Source organism: Salmo salar, unplaced genomic scaffold, assembly GCF_965601325.2.
Source record: "Salmo salar unplaced genomic scaffold, fSalSal1 ptg000117l, whole genome shotgun sequence".
In the NCBI taxonomy this organism is placed as follows: Eukaryota; Metazoa; Chordata; class Actinopteri; order Salmoniformes; family Salmonidae; genus Salmo; species Salmo salar.
The window spans coordinates 789,616-807,500 of record NW_027675317.1 but is presented as its reverse complement, the minus strand read 5'-3'; the positions used below and the strand labels follow the sequence as shown (position 1 = coordinate 807,500).

The 17,885-nt window shown below is 42.2% G+C and overlaps 1 long non-coding RNA gene across 1 annotated transcript in view; it reads right to left on the bottom strand.

The window, feature by feature from the left end:
* LOC123733298 (uncharacterized) overlaps nt 1-16,639 on the bottom strand; it is a 16,872-nt gene extending 233 nt beyond the window's left edge. Inside the window, exons 1-3 of the long non-coding RNA XR_006763733.2 lie at nt 16,536-16,639; nt 14,257-14,355; nt 8,512-8,619 (exon numbers count right to left, since the gene is read on the bottom strand). This is a non-coding gene — a long non-coding RNA (uncharacterized LOC123733298). The remainder of the gene's footprint in view (nt 1-8,511; nt 8,620-14,256; nt 14,356-16,535) is intronic.
* Nucleotides 16,640-17,885: the final 1,246 nt, after the last annotated feature.

Sequence of the window (17,885 nt, the reverse complement as noted above, 5' to 3'; positions counted from 1 at the left end):
CATATCCATTTTCAGAAATGTTGGTAAATTAGCTTTTATTGTTTAAAGAAATTATTATAGAGGTGTGTTTTTTAATCATGGCATGGGGTTGTTCAATGACAGACATGTTTTTGTTTAAAATCTATCACTTGATGGTTTCCTTTCAGAGAGACAAATAATAATTTTTTACAAAATGCTATATATCTGCCTCACTCTCAAATGTGACCGACCGTTTCGATCTTATGTAGCAAAATTGTGTTTTTTACATTGGATAAAAGTAGAGACTCAGAGCTAGAAAATGATATATCAGACACTGCAGTTGAGAAACAATGGGAAAGTAATTCTGCTTTGAATGTTAATAAACTTGGAACCTCACTTTTGAGAAAAAGGTCCTTTGAATGTTTTGGTACCTGCTGGAGAGCTCTTCTTTGTCTACAGGGCTGTTACTTTGGCAGATGTCACCCATCTAAATAAATAGTTGTTATATATATAATTAACTAAATGTATGGTGTTTTTGTTTTATGTCAGTTTAATTGTTTGTTATGCTATAAACTTTTTATTTTATTATAAGTGGTAAAATGAACTAGAAAATGTTATATTTTGCAATTCTGAGTAATTACTACTTTAGTAAGGAATAACACATTACTCAGTACTACTGCAGTTGCTAAATAATTCCAATAGATGGCAGCATAAGACCACAAATGACATTTCAGAATATTAGTTTAGTTTTCTCCCTGGATACACCACCACTCCCCCTCACAGGAAAACTCCTGTGAGCTTCTTTCTGTCCCTTTACACACTGCTAACACAAGAGGAAGGACTGAAAAAGCATTGAACAGATTACTGTGAAGTAATATAATGATGATTCATGTTTATTATTACCTGTTTTTATGCTCATCTTTTGAAATTATACTTCATTAATATAACGATTATCAACAAGTCTGAACATTAATTTAGTCACCTCTAGTTGAGAAAAACGTATTTTCCAGGTACATTCATTGTCAAATTCATCAACCAGCATCGAGCCACTCTGCCTTCTCTCTCTAGTAGTCAATTCAGCCCCGGTAAAAAGCTGGTGTCGTCACTCTTTCTTCTCTCTCTAGTAGTCAATTCAGCCCCGGTAAAAAGCTGGTGTCATCACTCTGCCTTCTCTCTCTAGTAGTCAACTCAGCCCCGGTAAAAAGCTGGTGTCGTCGCTCTGCCTTCTCTCTCTAGTAGTCAACTCAGCCCCGGTAAAAAGCTGGTGTCATCGCTCTGCCTTCTCCAGGGGCATGTTGAGGTAAATTTACTAACCGGGAGGGTTGAATTATGTAATTTATTGGCCGGCTGGATGATGCACTCTTGTCTTTTCTATTCTGAGGTTGTTTACTCGCAATATCAGATATTAAGATGACTTTTTATAATAAATGTATACTGAGGTTCAATACCTGCTCTAGTCACTATTAATTTGCTCTCCTAAAAGCAACACAGCCCTAAAACGAGATATATACCTAACTAAAGTTATGTTAATGAGTGACCATTTTAGAAAATCATGGGACATATAGTCTGTGGTTGCATGCTATTTTATGTCAATCATATTGCTGCTTGTAGCCTATAACTGATGCTTCGTGGTCTTATGCTGCCATCTATTGGAAATATTTAGCAATTAAAAGTTATTAATTCACATTCAGACGTTGGTGAGGCAGCTGAGAATAAACAAAATGGAATGTGTCCAGCCTACTTGAGGCGCCCCGAAAAAAATATTCAAAAGATTGGTCCTTGGATACAGAGGGGTTAAACACTAAAGTTACCATCCATCTAGTGAAGAGAGGAGAACCGGACAGAGGTAGCCAGCATCCGTCAACGAGAGAGGGAGGATAGGATAACTAGGATGCTGCTGGTAGAGTAGCTAGCTAGCTTACCTAGCTGTACCGACTAGCTAGGATAACTAGGATGCTGCTGGTAGAGTAGCTAGCTAGCTTACCTAGCTGTACCGACTAGCTAGGATAACTAGGATGCTGCTGGTAGAGTAGCTAGCTAGCTTACATAGCTGTACCGACTAGCTAGGATAACTAGGATGCTGCTGGTAGAGTAGCTAGCTAGCTTACCTAGCTGTACCGACTAGCTAGGATAACTAGGATGCTGCTGGTATAGTAGCTAGCTAGCTTACCTAGCAGTACTGACTAGCTAGGATAACTAGGATGCTGCTGGTATAGTAGCTAGCTAGCTTACCCAGCTGTTCCGACTAGCTAGGATAACTAGGATGCTGCTGGTAGAGTAGCGAACTAGCTTACCTAGCTGTTCCAACTAGCTAGGATAACTAGGATGCTGCTGGTAGAGTAGCTAGCTAGCTTACCTAGCTGTACCGACTAGCTAGGATAACTAGGATGCTGCTGGTAGAGTAGCTAGCTAGCTTACATAGCTGTACCGACTAGCTAGGATAACTAGGATGCTGCTGGTAGAGTAGCTAGCTAGCTTACCTAGCTGTACCGACTAGCTAGGATAACTAGGATGCTGCTGGTATAGTAGCTAGCTAGCTTACCTAGCAGTACTGACTAGCTAGGATAACTAGGATGCTGCTGGTATAGTAGCTAGCTAGCTTACCCAGCTGTTCCGACTAGCTAGGATAACTAGGATGCTGCTGGTAGAGTAGCTAGCTAGCTTACCCAGCTGTACCGACTAGCTAGGATAACTAGGATGCTGCTGGTAGGGTAGCTAGCTAGCTAGCTTACCCAGCTGTACCGACTAGCTTGGATAACTAGGATGCTGCTGGTAGAGATGCTAGCTAGCTTACCTAGCTGTACCAACTAGCTTGGATAACTAGGATGCTGCTGGTAGAGTAGCTAGCTAGCTTACCCAGCTGTACCGACTAGCTAGGATAACTAGGATGCTGCTGGTAGAGTAGCTAGCTAGCTTACCTAGCTGTACCGACTAGCTAGGATAACTAGGATGCTGCTGGTATAGTAGCTAGCTAGCTTACCTAGCTGTACCGACAAGCTAGGATAACTAGGATGCTGCTGGTAGAGTAGCTAGCTAGCTTACCTAGCTGTACCGACTAGCTAGGATAACTAGGATGCTGCTGGTAGAGTAGCTAGCTAGCTTACCTAGCTGTAACGACTAGCTAGGATAAATAGGATGCTGCTGGTAGAGTAGCTAGCTAGCTTACCTAGCTGTAACGACTAGCTAGGATAACTAGGATGCTGCTGGTAGAGTAGCTAGTTAGCTTACCCAGCTGTTCTAACTAGCTAGGATAACTAGGATGCTGCTGGTAGAGTAGCTAGCTAGCTTACCCAGCTGTACCGACTAGCTAGGATAACTAGGATGCTGCTGGTAGAGTAGCTAGCTAGCTTACCCAGCTGTACCGACTAGCTAGGATAACTAGGATGCTGCTGGTAGAGTAGCTAGCTAGCTAGCTTACCCAGCTGTACCGACTAGCTTGGATAACTAGGATGCTGCTGGTAGAGTAGCTAGTTAGCTTACCCAGCTGTTCCAACTAGCTAGGATAACTAGGATGCTGCTGGTAGAGTAGCTAGCTAGCTTACCCAGCTGTACCGACTAGCTAGGATAACTAGGATGCTGCTGGTAGAGTAGCTAGCTAGCTTACCCAGCTGTACCGACTAGCTAGGATAACTAGGATACTGCTGGTAGGGTAGCTAGCTAGCTAGCTTACCCAGCTGTACCTACTAGCTTGGATAACTAGGATGCTGCTGGTAGAGATGCTAGCTAGCTTACCTAGCTGTACCGACTAGCTAGGATAACTAGGATGCTGCTGGTAGAGTAGCTAGCTAGCTTACCTAGCTGTACCGACTAGCTAGGATAACTAGGATGCTGCTGGTAGAGTAGCTAGCTAGCTTACCTAGCTTTACCGACTAGCTTGGCTAGCTAGCAGGACGTTCGTCTGTCGTTTGTCTCGATGATGATGACGAATCCGGTGAACCACAAAATGAAACAAGGATAGAGAGTGAAAAGGATCTGGCTACACTCATCCTGTCCCTGACCGTAAAGCAAAAAGCTAATTGAACAATAAAGTTTGGCGTTTCAACACTGTAACAAACTCCATCGTTATTCCCCAAAATTTACCTTAGTCCACTCTGCGCGTAACCGGACAATATTCTTGGTGCCACACCGGACGTGGACTCGGACAGTTCCAGAACGCGGACTTGAGCAGTGCAACACAATCAACTAAGCCCAGTCTTTACAGTGGGTTACATTAGTAATATTCATTTTTTATTATTATGTTAAACAAACGTTCCACTTTTTTTATAACAATATTTTGAGATCTAGGCCCATATCCACAAAGCGTCTCAGAGTAGAGAAGTGGTCGTATAAGTGCTGAGAATAAAGACATTTGACACTTCGGGGAATAAATTAAAGCTATGCATGAAATCTCTAGTCCCACCTAGTCAGCAGATATTTAGGACACCTCGTGAGCTGTCCTAAGTAGTTAAGAGTTAACAGCAGGTGTCTTGATAATACTATAGAACAATGCAGTGAGTCAGTGGTTCCTGAGCCACATGTAAATGCTTTGTAGTAGTTAAAATAATGTTTTGATATTTGATATGATCAATCCATAAATAATATATGTCCTGTGCTTTTGGCAATGATTTATGTATAATACTTATGTATAACAAGTGATACCATGTATGTCTCCAAAGCATTTTGTCTTCATTTTGGCAGATTAATTTATGCTAATTTCCCAAGATTAACTCAGGTTTTCGCCCAGCGATTAAGGAGTTGGAGCTGTGGCAGGAGTTGGACCTGTGGCTGAAAGGTGGCTGGTTTGAATCCCGGGCCGGGCGCTGGAAAAAACAGGAGGAATTGATCTGACCACTGGAGGGCTGCTGGGTTCACATCCTCAAAACATTCACCTTTCATTGATCAGAACTCTAGAGGTTCTTCTTCACTGAACCCCAAAATATATATCACTTTTAGTGGTTCCATATATTAAGGAAGTGATAGAAGCCTTTTTGGTTCTATAAGGAACCTTCTTTTCTAAGAGTGTAAAATTAACACGTTTTTCTTTTGATTATTTAATTATCTACATCATGTTATTTCAAGATATCCCTTTGGAGCGCAACATCACGTTGTTAAAACATAATCCTAAATTGGGCGTGGCTATAAATTGGGAAATTTAAAGCATCTCGGGCGTAATATGTGTTCGATGGAAATGAACATTGTATTCAATGTTGTAGGCAACATTATTGGCAAGGGACTTGATGCCTACTATGCTAAAGCTATTTAGAGTTGTTAAACGGGTGTGAGGAGTGTGTTGATATAACAGTTATATTGTCAACATTTTTATTGTAACAACGATCAGAATTGGTAAAAAAAAATATGCATTCCATAATATTGGGCAATAATTAAGAGTAGGCAAAGTGGTCGTGTCATGTGAAAATTCTATCAAATGTCTTCCATTGCAACGAGTACAGTCAGGGTGCCGTGGAGCCCCTGCAGTACCTCCACAGACCCCGGATTGAGAACCCCTGATTTAGCAGATGCTCTTATCCAGAGAGATTTACAGTAACTGCATTCATCTTAATATTTATTTTGGGAATAAACGTAAAAAATTCTTCATAAAAGGATATGAACTATGACCTGTCCAACAGACATGATACCTTGTAGTGCTGCTGATCCAGTTTCTACTGGTCTGACTGAGGATATGAACTCTGACCTGTTCACCAGACGTGATACCTTGTAGTGCTGCTGATCCAGTTTCTACTGGTCTGACTGAGGATATGAACTCTGACCTGTCCACCAGACGTGATACCTTGTAGTGCTGCTGATCCAGTTTCTACTGGTCTGACTGAGGATATGAACTCTGACCTGTCCACCAGACGTGATACCTTGTCCCGAAACTGTAGTTTCAATCCCCTCCCTCCCTCCCTCCCCTCCCTCCCTCGCACCCTCCCTCCCTCCCTCCCTCCCTCCCTCCCTCCCTCCCTCCCTCCCTCCCTCCCTCCCTCCCTCTCTCTCTCCCTCCCTCCCAATCCATCCCTCTTTCTCCCTCCCTCAACCTCTGAATGCTCAACTATGAAAAGCAACCTCACATTTACTCCTGAGGTGCTGACCTGTTGCAACCTCTATAACCACTGTGATTATTATTTCACCCTGCTGGTAATCTAGGAACATTTGAACATCTTGAAGAACGATCTGGCCTTAATGGCCATAATCTCCACCCGGAACAGCCAGAAGAGGACTGGCCCCCACTCATAGCCTGGTTCCTCTCTACCCAGCACAGCCAGAAGAGGACTGGCCCCCACTCATAGCCTGGTTCCTCTCTACCCAGCACAGCCAGAAGAGGACTGGCCACCCCTCATAGCCTGGTTCCTCTCTACCCAGCACAGCCAGAAGAGGACTGGCCCCCACTCATAGCCTGGTTCCTCTCTACCCAGCACAGCCAGAAGAGGACTGGCCACCCCTCATAGCCTGGTTCCTCTCTACCCAGCACAGCCAGAAGAGGACTGGCCACCCCTCATAGCCTGGTTCCTCTCTACCCAGCACAGCCAGAAGAGGACTGGCCCCCACTCATAGCCTGGTTCCTCTCCACCCGGCACAGCCAGAAGAGGACTGGCCACCCCTCATAGCCTGGTTCCTCTCTACCCGGCACAGCCAGAAGAGGACTGGCCACCCCTCATAGCCTGGTTCCTCTCTACCCAGCACAGCCAGAAGAGGACTGGCCACCCCTCATAGCCTGGTTCCTCTCTACCCAGCACAGCCAGAAGAGGACTGGCCACCCCTCATAGCCTGGTTCCTCTCTACCCAGCACAGCCAGAAGAGGACTGGCCACCCCTCATAGCCTGGTTCCTCTCTACCCAGTACAGCCAGAAGAGGACTGGCCACCCCTCATAGCCTGGTTCCTCTCTACCCAGCACAGCCAGAAGAGGACTGGCCACCTCTCATAGCCTGGTTCCTCTCTACCCAGCACAGCCAGAAGAGGACTGGCCACCCCTCATAGCCTGGTTCCTCTCTACCCAGTACAGCCAGAAGAGGACTGGCCACCCCTCATAGCCTGGTTCCTCTCTACCCAGCACAGCCAGAAGAGGACTGGCCACCCCTCATAGCCTGGTTCCTCTCTACCCAGCACAGCCAGAAGAGGACTGGCCACCCCTCATAGCCTGGTTCCTCTCTACCCAGCACAGCCAGAAGAGGACTGGCCACCTCTCAGAGCCTGGTTCCTCTCTACCCAGCACAGCCAGAAGAGGACTGGCCACCTCTCATAGCCTGGTTCCTCTCTACCCAGCACAGCCAGTAGAAGACTGGCCACTCCTCAAATCCTGGTTCCTCTCAAGGTTTCTTCCTAGGTTCCTGCCTTTCTAGGGAGTTTTTCCAGCCACTGGGCTTCAACATCCGAACATGATCTGTTCAGCACGAGACGATCGTTAGACCCAATGACGTGTTTCTGCCAATGAGCTTCAAATCAAATCAAATTGTATTTGATAAAAAATAAATAATAATAATAACAATAAAATAACAATAACGAGACTATAAGGATTACCAGTACTGAGTCAATCTGCAGGGGTACCAGGTAGTTGAGGTAATAATGAGACTATAAGGAGTACCAGTACTGAGTCAATGTGCAGGGGTACCAGGTAGTTGAGGTAATAATGAGACTATAAGGAGTACCAGTACTGAGTCAATGTGCAGGGGTACCAGGTAGTTGAGGTAATAATGAGACTATAAGGAGTACCAGTACTGAGTCAATGTGCAGGGGTACCAGGTAGTTGAGGTAATAATGAGACTATAAGGAGTACCAGTACTGAGTCAATGTGCAGGGGTACCAGGTAGTTGAGGTAATAATGAGACTATAAGGAGTACCAGTACTGAGTCAATGTGCAGGGGTACCAGGTAGTTGAGGTAATAATGAGACTATGAGGAGTACCAGTACTGAGTCAATGTGCAGGGGTACCAGGTAGTTGAGGTAATAATGATGCTATAAGGAGTACCAGTACTGAGTCAATGTGCAGGGGTACCAGGTAGTTTAGGTAATAATGAGACTATAAGGAGTACCAGTACTGAGTCAATGTGCAGGGTACCAGGTAGTTGAGGTAATAATGAGACTATAAGGAGTACCAGTACTGAGTCAATATGCAGGGGTACCAGGTAATTGAGGTAATAATGAGGCTATAAGGAGTACCTGTACTGAGTCAATGTGCAGGGGTACCAGGTAGTTGAGGTAATAATGAGACTATAAGGAGTACCAGTACTGAGTCAATGTGCAGGGGTACCAGGTAGTTGAGGTAATAATGAGGCTATAAGGAGTACCTGTACTGAGTCAATGTGCAGGTGTACCAGGTAGTTGAGGTAATAATGAGGCTATAATTGAGGTAATATGTAAATGTAGGTAGGGGTAAAAGTGACCAGGATAGAGATTACATCTCCTCATCCAGGGAGTGCACACACACACACACAAAGACGCACACAAAGATTCATGCACGCACGCACACACACACACACACACACACACACACACACACACACACAAAATGGGAGAGGAGAAATGACTAGAGACAGTGTTGTTTTACTCACTGACCATGACCCATGAGTTCTTCTTACCTTTGTTCAGTAGAAAAGTCTCCCTTTCTAAACTTTGGAGGAGGACTCATAGACCGGTCACTCTCCCAGCTGGATACAGGGGAGGCTGGTCTCTCCTGCTTGATTGGGCTTCAACACAACAGAGACAAACATTACATCTCTCATCTAGTCTGAGCTCAGATGGGGAAACATAAGAAGAGTTTCATTCTAAAATGCTATATTTCACTTTTCAGAAATGTTGGTAAATTAGCTTTTATTGTTTAAAGAAATTATGAAAGAGATTGGTGTGTTTTTTCACTATCTAATCATGGCATGGGGTTGTTCAATAACAGACATGTATTTGTTTAAAGTCTATCACTTGATGATTTCATTTCAGAGGGACAAATAATCATGTTTTTTTGCTAAATGCTATACATCTGCCACACTCTCAAATGTGACCGAACGCAAAAAAGTAAATAAAAACAATATGGGGATGAGGTAGGTTGATTGGAAGGGCTATTTACAGATGGGCTGTGTACAGCTGCAGCGATCGGTAAGCTGCTCAGATAACTGATGCTTAAAGTTATTGAGGGAGATATAAGTCTCCAACTTCAGCGATTTTTGCAATTAGTTCCAGTCATTGGCAGCAGAGAACTGGAAGGAAAGGCGGCCAGTGAGCTGAGATAAGGTGGAGCTTTACCTAGAAAAGACTTATAGATGACCTGGAGCCAGTGAGTCTGGCGACGAATATGTAGTGAGGGCTAGCCAACGAGAGCATACAGGTCGCAGTGGTCGGTGGTATATTGGGATGTGGTGACAAAACGTGATAGACTGCATCCACTTTGCTGAGTAGAGTGTTGGAGGCTATTTTGTAAATGACATCGCCGAAGTCGAGGATCGGTAGGACAGTCAGTTTTACGAGGGTATGTTTGGCAGCGTGAGTGAAGGATGCTTTGTTGCGAAATAGGAAGCCGATTCTAGATTTAATTTTGGATTGGAGATGCTTAATATGAGGTCTGGAAGGAGAGTTTACAGTCTAACCAGACACCTAGGTATTTGTAGTTGTCCACATATTCTAAGTCAGAACCATCCAGAATAGTGATGCTAGGCGGGCAGGCAGCAATCGGTTAACCTGTTATGGCTAGGGGGCAGTTTTTCACGGCTGGATAAAAAACGTACCCGATTTAATCTGGTTACTACTCCTACTCAGTAACTAGAATATGCATATACTTATTACATATGGATAGAAAACACCCTAAATTTTCTAAAACTGTTTGAATGGTGTCTGTGAGTATAACAGAACTCAAATGGCAGGTCAAAACCTGAGAGATTCCTTTACAGGAGGTGGCCTGTCTGACCATTTCTGGAACTTCTTTGCCATCTCTATCATTTACTAAGGATCTCTGCTCTAACGTGACACTTCCTACGTCTTCCATGGGCGCTCAGAGCCCGGGAAAAACCTGAATGTCGTCATCCCAGCCCCAGGCTGAAACACATTATCGCCTTTCTCAAGTGGCCGATCAAGGGACTGTGGGCTTAGGCGCGTGCCCTGGCCGCCCCCGTCTTTGTGATTTTTCCTCTGTTTGCCGAAAAGGAGATTCCCGGTCGGAATATTATCGCTTTTTTACGAGATAAATTGCATAAAAATTTATTTTAACCTGTTATGGCTACGGGGCAGTATTTTCACGGCTGGATAAAAAACGTACCCGATTTAATCTGGTTACTACTCCTGCCCAGTAACTAGAATATGCATATAATTATTGGCTTTGGATAGAAAACACCCTAAAGTTTTTAAAACTGTTTGAATGGTGTCTGTGAGTATAACAGTACTCATATGGCAGGCAAAAACCTGAGAAGATTTCATGCAGGAAGTGGCCTGTCTGACAAGGTGTCGTTCTTCTTGTCTCTGTTTATTGAAGAGTGAGGATCTTAGCTGTCCCGTGACACTTCCTACGGCTGCCATAGGCTCTCAGAAGGCGGCAAAATACTGAATCGTGGCTTTGCAGGCTCTGGCTGAAACAAAGTAGCACGTTTGGGTAGTGGCTGGTTACAGTACTGTGAGACTCAGGCTCGTGCCCGCGTCGACCGAAAGCTTTGTTTTCTTTCCTCTGTTTAGCTAAATGGACATTCCCGGTCGGAATATTATCGCTTTTTTACGAGAAAAATGGCATAAAAATGGATTTTAAACAGCGGTTGACATGCTTCGAAGTACGGTAATGGAATATTTAGATTTTTTTTGTCACGAATTGCGCCATGCGCACGACCCTGATTTACCATTTCGGATAGTGTCTGGGACGCACGAACAAAACGCTGCTATTCGGATATAACGATGGATTATTTTGGACCAAACCAACATTTGTTATTGAAGTAGCAGTCCTGGGAGTGCATTCTGACGAAGACAACAAAAGGTAATCAAACTTTTATAATAGTAAATCTGATATTGGTGAGTGCTAAACTTGCCGGGTGTCTAAATAGCTAGCCCGTGATGCCTGGGCTATGTACTTAGAATATTGCAAAATGTGCTTTCACCAAAAAGCTATTTTAAAATCGGACATATCGAGTGCATAGAGGAGTTCTGTATCTATAATTCTTAAAATAATTGTTATGCTTTTTGTGAACGTTTATTGTGAGTAATTTAGTAAATTGTTAGCAAATTCCCCGGAAGTTTGCAGGGGGTATGCTAGTTCTGAACGTCACATGCTAATGTAAAAAGCTGTTTTTTTATATAAATATGAACTTCATTGAACAAAACATGCATGACATCCAAGACGATGGCGCAGAGTACATAAAAGCCCTTTTACCAAATTCAGTTCGGAATTAAGAAAATGTTTTATAATGCATGTATACTAAAGTTGAGGTTCTGAGTAGTGATAATTTACCCGGGGTTCAATACCTGCTATAGTCACTGTTTATTTGCTCTCCCAAAAGCAACACAGCCCTAATACGAGATATATAGCTACCTAAAGTAATGAGTGACCATTTTAGAAAATCATGGGACATATAGTCTGTGGTTGCATGCTATTTTATGTCAATCATATTGCTGCTTGTAGCCTATAACTGATGTTTCGTTGTCTTATGCTGCCATCTATTGAAAATATTTAGCAATTAAAAGTTATTAATTCACTGACAGACATTTGTGAGGCAGCTGAGAAATAAAGTGTATTTTTTCACATTAATTCCTTAGATCAGTCTCAAACCTGCCCCACCTATCCCACGATGGACTTTCACATAGATGTTACCAGGTCACCCAGTTCAAACCACATTTGAAAATAAAACTAATGTGGCTTGTTTATCAAGTGTTCTGCCTTGAAACAATAAATATAATAATATAACAAAACAAAAAAGCAAAATGTTTAGACAGGTTTTGATAAACAAAATAATCAACATGCTATTTAGTACTATAATGGTATTTACTAACGTAATAGTATAACTAAAATAGTTTCTAAAGGGGTTCTAGGCTACCCTACCCTAGAATTAGGGTTCAGGATAAAACAGGTTATACGTAGGGTTAGAGTTTCTGTACAGCACTTTGTGACATCTGCTGATGTAAAAAGGTCTTTATAAATACATTAGATTGATTGTTAGGTTCAGGGTATTTAAAGAGATAAACTGTATGGGTTTATATCTCTCTTGCTCCTCCCTGTGGTCTTCTGTGGGAACTACATAACTCATTCACGACAGCTGCTAAACTCATAATCTGAGGTAGCAAACTGCGTCAGATCTACAAATTAATGAGCTAGACCTATCCGTTTGGTTTGTGAACCTGCGCTTCATTCGCTCAAACTGATGCCTACGAACGAAGATTTCGAGGCATATCAAATTACCCAGCAGCCATTTAGGGACAACAAGTCGTCAAAAAAAGTGTTATTTCTTAATTAAAAAATGTCTTCTGTCTGTTTTAAATCGGCAACATCTTGAAAAAGAGGACAGGGACGTGTTTTGTTTAAGTTGTAAACCTTTTTCTGAAAACACATATGGTGAACCATGACCAGAAAATGTTTAACATTTAGTACTGTGGGTCACCACAACATGAACCCAGGCGAATAGTGGTATTGCTTAAAAGTAACTGTAATACTGTTAATAATAAGTTACCTGAGGTCAGCGTTCAACGGATAATGCAGACAGGTCTCATTGATAACAATAGAAAAGCAGAACAACAATCTGGGAATAGAACGTTCAGAAGGTGAGTTGGTGCCACGATGCTCAATAGAACTAGTAGGAGCTGGCAGGGTGAAAAATGACCTAAAATATGGCATGTTGTTTCACTATAACTTCACAATTAGGGACATAAGGTAATATTATGAAACTGGGCTCCATGGCGGATGCAATGAACTAGTTTTATCAGAAAATAAAACATTGTTAAAAATGGAATGTGTCCAGCCTACTTGCGCCCGAAAATAATATTCAAAAGTTTGGTCCTTGGACACAGAGGGGTTAAACATTAAAGTTACCGTCCATCTAGTGAAGAGAGGAGAACTGGACAGAGGTAGCCAGCATCCGTCAATGAGAGAGAGAGAAGCCCTCCACGGGATTTAACAGGTGGAAGAAACAACCGGGGAGCTCCATCGGTCAACGAGAGAGGGAGAAGCCCTCCATGGATTTAAGAGTTAACAGCAGGTGTCTTGATAATACTATAGAATAATGCAGTGAGTCAGTGGTTCCTGCGCCACGTCATTGCTTTGGAGTAGTTAAAAATAATGTTTTATATTTCTATATGATCAATCCATTAATAATATATGTATTGTGCTTTTGGCAATGATTTATGTATAATACTTATGTATAACAAGTGATACCATGTATGTCTGCAAAGCATTTTGTCTTCATTTTGGCAGATTAATTTATGCTTATTTCTGAAGATTAACTCAGGTTTTCGCCCAGCGATTAAGGAGTTGGAGGTGTGGCAGGAGTTGGACCTGTGGCTGAAAGGTGGCTGGTTTGAATCCCGGGCCGGGTGCTAGTAAAAACGGGAGGAATTGATCTGACCACTGGAGGTCTGCTGGGTTCACATCCTCAAAACATTCACCTTTCATTGATCAGAACTCTAGAGGTTCTTCTTCACTGAACCCCAAAATATATATCACTTTTAGTGGTTCCATATATTAAGGAAGTGATAGAAGCCTTTTTGGTTCTATAAGGAACCTTCTTTTCTAAGAGTGTAAAATAAACACGTTTTTCTTTTGATTATTTAATTATCCACATCATGTTATTTCAAGTTCTCCCTTGGGAGCACAACATCACATTGTTAAAAAAATTATCCTAAATTTGGCATGGCTATAAATTGGGCAATTGAAGACATCTAGGGCGTAATCTGTGTTCGATGAAAATGAACATTGTATGCAACGTTGCAGGCAACATTATTTGCAAGGGACTTGATGCCTACTATGCCAAAGCTATTTAGAGTTGTTAAACGGGTGTGAAGAGTGTGTTGATATAACGGGAATATTGTCGAAATTCTTCTTGGAACAACGATCAGAATTGGTAAAGAAAATATGCATTCCATTATATTAGGCAATAATTAAGAGTAGGCAAAGTGGTCGTGTCATGTGAAAATTCTATCAAATGTGTTACATTGCAACGAGTACAGTCAGGGTGCCGTGGAGCCCCTGCAGTACCTCCACAGACCCCGGATTGAGAACCCCTGCAGTACCTCCACAGACCCCGGATTGAGAACCCCTGATTTAGCAGATGCTCTTATCCAGAGAGATTTACAGTAACTGCATTCATCTTAAGATAGCTATTTATTTTGGAAATAAAGTTAATAAATTCTTCATAAAATTGTCATCTTACCTCTTAGCTTTGGTGTCATGTCCCCCAGAGAGATGCATTTTAGAGACAGGGCCCCCCTCCTCTCTCTCCCCAGAGAGACTCATTTTAGAGCAGTGACCCCTAAACAGAGATCCAACATGTTGATTGTGGTCAACACAGGGACAACTAAACAGAGATCCAGCATGTTGGTTGTGGTTAACACAGTAACAACTAAACAGAGATCCAGCATGTTGATTGTGGTTAACACAGTGACAACTAAACAGAGATCCAGCATGTTGGTTGTGGTTAACACAGTGACAACTAAACAGAGATCCAACATGTTGGTTGTGGTTAACACAGTGACAACTAAACAGAGATCCAGCATGTTGGTTGTGGTCAACACAGTGACAACTAAACAGAGATCCAGCATGTTGGTTGTGGTTAACACAGTGACAACTAAACAGAGATCCAACATGTTGGTTGTGGTTAACACAGTGACAACTAAACAGAGATCCAGCATGTTGGTTGTGGTTAACACAGTGACAACTAAACAGAGATCCAGCATGTTGGTTGTGGTTAACACAGTGACAACTAAACAGAGATCCAGCATGTTGGTTGTGGTTAACACAGTGACTAATTCTTGAATGTCAATTGTTCTCATTCATTCATTATCTCTTTGAGAAATATATTTTTAACAACTTTCTCTTTTACTTCTCTACATTCATGAAGAAAAAGATGTACTATTTACTCCATACATTTTCCCTGACACCCAAAAGTACTCGTTACATGTTGAATGCTTAGCAGGACAGAAAACGGTCCAATTTGAACACTTATCAAGAGAACATCCCTACTGCCTCTGATCTGGAGGACTAACTAAACAGAGAACATCCCTGGTCATCCCTACTGCCTCTGATCTGGAGGACTAACTAAACAGAGAACATCCCTGGTCATCCCTACTGCGGACTCACTAAACAGAGAACATCCCTGGTCATCCCTACTGCCTCTGATCTGGAGGACTCACTAAACAGAGAACATCCCTGGTCATCCCTACTGCCTCTGATCTGGAGGACTCACTAAACAGAGAACATCCCTGGTCATCCCTACTGTCTCTGATCTGGAGGACTCACTAAACAGAGAACATCCCTGGTCATCCCTACTGCCTCTGATCTGAAGGACTCACTAAACAGAGAACATCCCTGGTCATCCCTGCCTCTGATCTGGAGGACTCACTAAAAACAAATGCTTCATTTTTAAATGATGTCTGAGTGTTGGAGTGTGACCCTGGCTATCCGTAAATTAAAATAACAAGAAAATTGTGCCGTCTGGTTTGCTTAATAAAAGGAATTTTAAATTATCACTACTTTACTTTTACTTTTGATGCTTAAGTATATTTTAGCAATTATATTTACCTTTGATACTTAATTATATTTGAAACCAAATACTTTGACTTTTACTGAAGAAGTATTTTACTGGGTGACTTTCACTTTTAATTGAGTCATTTTCTATTAAGGTATCTTTACTTTTACTCCAGTATGAGAATTGAGTACTTTTTCCACCACTGTTCTAACGTTCTAGAGACATATGAGCCACAGTTTCAACAGACATTTTGTAACTGCGTGGGCTACAAAGTTACTTTCAGTTTCATATAAGGAAATAAAACAACGGTCACAGGGTGAATTCGTTTTGCATTGCCCGGCTCCCCGGGTGCGCAGAGTTTACGCATTTTAGACCATTCCATTGGTCCTTAAAGAAAAACTCCACTCACCTGTAGCACCGGGCCATGCAAAACGAACTTCCCACTGTCGCAGGGCACTGAGACACAGAGTTCTAAACCCAGAGTTCTAAACCCAGACGCGTTTCTTCTCTTACATTATTTTAGATTAACATATAATTTACTCTAAACCAAGTTTAGCTGTGTTTTTTTCCTCCAAAATGTGAGTTACTGTAGGACTTTAATAATTGTTAACAGGCCTACAAACCCAAAAGGTTTTAATTTGAGAATGTTCATTTGTATGCCTCAAATATTAAACTGTCTTAAAATATTTAATGATTAGTTGAATCAGGTGTGTAAGTGCTGGTAAGAACAAAAGGATTGAGAAACCCTGAGATAAACATTAAACCATATAATGTAAAAGCTCCTCCACCATCTTTACCAGACGTTTTACTGATAACATGTAGACCTACTGATTAGTTTCCACTTTGAAAACTGCTGTCTGTCAGCAACTCAGCTCAAATAGCAGTTCTAACTAGTAATATCTCATTCCTAGTATTCATTCTCTTACTCTGTCCTTTAGAATAGATTATTGTTCAGAAATACTTACTTTATTTTTCAATAATCTCCATATAGTGTTTTCTGCTCTGTCGTCTCAAAATGGATCCTGTACAAAAGAACAACTTTACTTTCTGTTTCAATCAGCCATCTCCCCACCCTGATAATAAAGTTTTTTATTGGTATCTTCCACTAGAGGGCAGTAAACACCTGCTGTTCGGTTTCATACAGGCAGTGTCCCAGAGTTGGATTGCTGATCTAGAATCAGGTCCCCCCTCTCCATGTAATCTGATTCATTATGATATAGGATCAGGTCCCCCCTCTCCATGTAATCTGACTCATTATGATATAGGATCAGGTCCCCCCTCTCCATGTAATCTGACTCATTATTATCTAGGATCAGGTCCCCCCCTCTCCATGTAATCTGATTCATTATGATCTAGGATCAGGTCCCCCCTCTCCATGTAATCTGATTCATTGTGATCTAGGATCAGGTCCCTCCTCTCCATGTAATCTGATTCATTATGATCTAGGATCAGGTCCACCCTCTCCATGTAATCTGATTCATTATGATCTAGGATCAGGTCCCTCCTCTCCATGTAATCTGATTCATTATGATCTAGGATCAGGTCCCCCCTCTCCATGTAATCTGATTCATTATGATCTAGGATCAGGTCCCCCCCTCTCCATGTAATCTGATTCATTATGATCTAGGATCAGGTTCCCCCTCTCCATGTAATCTGATTCATTATGATATAGGATCTTTTTTTTCACCTTTATTTAACCAGGTGGCCAGTTGAGAACAAGTTCTCATTTACAACTGCGACCTGGCCAAGATAAAGCAAAGCAGTGCGACAGATACAACAACACAGAGTTACATGGAATAAACAAGCGTACAGTCAACACAAAAGAAAAAAGAAAGTCTATATACAGTGTGTGCAAATGGCTTGAGGAGGTAAGGCAATAAATAGGCCGTAGTAGCAAAGTAATCACAATTTAGCAGATTAACACTGGAGTGATAGATGAGCAGATGATGATGTGTAAGTAGAGATACTGGAGTGCAAAAGAGCAGCAAAGTAAATAAAAACAATATGGGGATGAGGTAGGTAGATTGGGTGGGATATTTACAGATGGACTATGTACAGCTGCAGCGATCGGTTAGCTGCTCAGATAGCTGATGTGTAAAGTTAGTGAGGGAGATATGAGTCTCCAACCAGTGATTTTTGCAATTCGTTCCATTCACTGGCAGCAGAGAACTGGAAGGAAATGCGGCCAAAGGAGGTGTTGGCTTTGGGGATGACCAGTGAGATGTACCTGCTGGAGCGCGTGCTACTGGTGGGTGTTGTTATCGTGACCAGTGAGCTGAGATAAGGCGGAGCTTTACCTAGCATAGACTTGTAGA